This window comes from Triticum dicoccoides, chromosome 3B (assembly GCF_002162155.2).
Source record: "Triticum dicoccoides isolate Atlit2015 ecotype Zavitan chromosome 3B, WEW_v2.0, whole genome shotgun sequence".
In the NCBI taxonomy this organism is placed as follows: Eukaryota; Viridiplantae; Streptophyta; class Magnoliopsida; order Poales; family Poaceae; genus Triticum; species Triticum dicoccoides.
The window spans coordinates 825,285,002-825,287,013 of NC_041385.1; positions in this window are offsets into that span (position 1 = coordinate 825,285,002).

The window sequence follows — 2,012 nt, forward strand, 5'->3', positions numbered from 1 at the left end:
CATGATCTACAAACTAAAATTGCCACATGGCAACTTTAGTTTAAGCCCTATGGCAACTGCACGTCATCGCATGCATGCATGCAGGAATCTTTTTGGATTTTCAGTTTTTAAAATGTTTTATCTCTTAAATGAAAAATCCGATTGAAAATCCGTTTTCACCATTAAATCCCTCGCGATGAGATCTTCGAAACTATATCCCATGTTGATATGTTTTGATGAAATTTTTCTTGGATTAAAAGTTGTTGTCTATTGAATATGAATTGCCATGATGTTTACACTGAAGTTGCCATGATATGTTTCAGCTATTTTCTTCTACATTTAAAAATAAATTTTGACATTTATAAAACGGGGAATTAAGAAACTAGACTTGCCATGAACCATAAACTAAAATTGCCATGATACATGCACGTAAAATTGCCATGGTTCATAAAAAAAATAATTTTCATGGTCAAAGTACTGGAGTTGTCATCATCAAAATACTAAAATTGCCATGATCTACAAACTAAAATTGCCACATGGCAACTTTAGTTTAAGCCCTATGGCAACTGCAGTGTAAACATCGTGGCAACTTCTGACAAAAAAAAAATTCGTCGAAACATATCAACATGGGGTCTAGTTTTGAAGATCTCATCGAGACAGATTTGATGATGAAAACGGATTTTTAGTTCGCTTTTCTATTTAGAAGATACAACATTTTTAAGCCGAAAACCAAAAAAAATTCTGCTGATGTCATCTATTCATACGTGGAAAAATGAGTGGTGATGGAGACGTGTGGGCGATGTGCAAACGCCCACACGTATGGGCGTTAACATTTCCGTTTCTTTTAGTTGTTGGTGGTCTGCGATTTTACTGTGCACAGTAAATCTAGATTGGAATGGTGCTAAAAAGCCCAGATTTGTCTATATATTTTAGATCAAATCTTTTTTTCAACGCACACTGATCCACAGAGAAATAGGTACCTTCATGCAGACAAACTTTTTTGGGTGTTAGATGTCATGCTAAATATAAGGAAATTTTTGTTTTTGCCACTCTAGATTTTGCCAATTTTCCTTATGCCACTCTAGATTTTGACATTTCATTTTTGCCACTCTTAGTTTTTGATAATTATCACAATTGCCATTCCCCGTGGCAAAAGCAAAATTTTCATAGTGGCAATCGTGATAATTATCAAAAGCTAAGAGTGGCAAAAATGAAATGAAATTATTTTGATTTTGCCACAAAATGGCAATTGTGATAATTGTCAAAAACAAAGAGTGGCAAAAGTGAAATGTCAAAATCTAGAGTGGCATAAGGAAAATTGGCAAAATCTAGAGTGGCAAAAACAAAATTTTCCCTAAATATACCCTTGTGAATTTAACACAGTAGCACACGCTCTGGCAGCTTTTTGTATTGCTAAAAAAAACTTTTGGTGCTAGTGATCGCAGTCCTGGGCAAGTGAGGCTGGGGATATGCGAGACAATGCACGATTTAGCTAAGCTTACTACTTAATGGAATCATGTGCTTCATGTAAAAAAAGCAAAAAAGAAGGTGAATATTTTTTTGCAAAAAATATATATTTAAATGTGCCCTAGACAAACCATTAAAATTTCTGGTTTGTAGGATAGGTATTCATGTGGCATGAAAGAGATGCTGTTTTTGGAGGGGTATAAAGGTGATACTACATTTTTTTATAGGAATAGAAACGTGATACTTATGTACAAATTCCCTATGGGCCCAGAAATTTCGCAAAGCCCACGGCCCAGTTTTGTCCAGGCCAGCCCTCCGACTCCGATTCTCGGCGGGGGACTGCTCAAAATACTCGATGCCTAGCGGAAGAAGACGCGGTACCCTAAAAAAAACACAGGAGACGGGCGGAGACGGAGGCGCCCGCCGCCCCTCCGCCGCTCCGACGCACCTCCGCCGCTCGGACGCTCCGCCGCCCCGACGCACCTCCGCCGCTTGGACGCTCCGCCGCCCCGACGCACCTCCGCCACTCTGCCGCCCCGACGCACCTCCGCCGCCCCGCCGTCCCT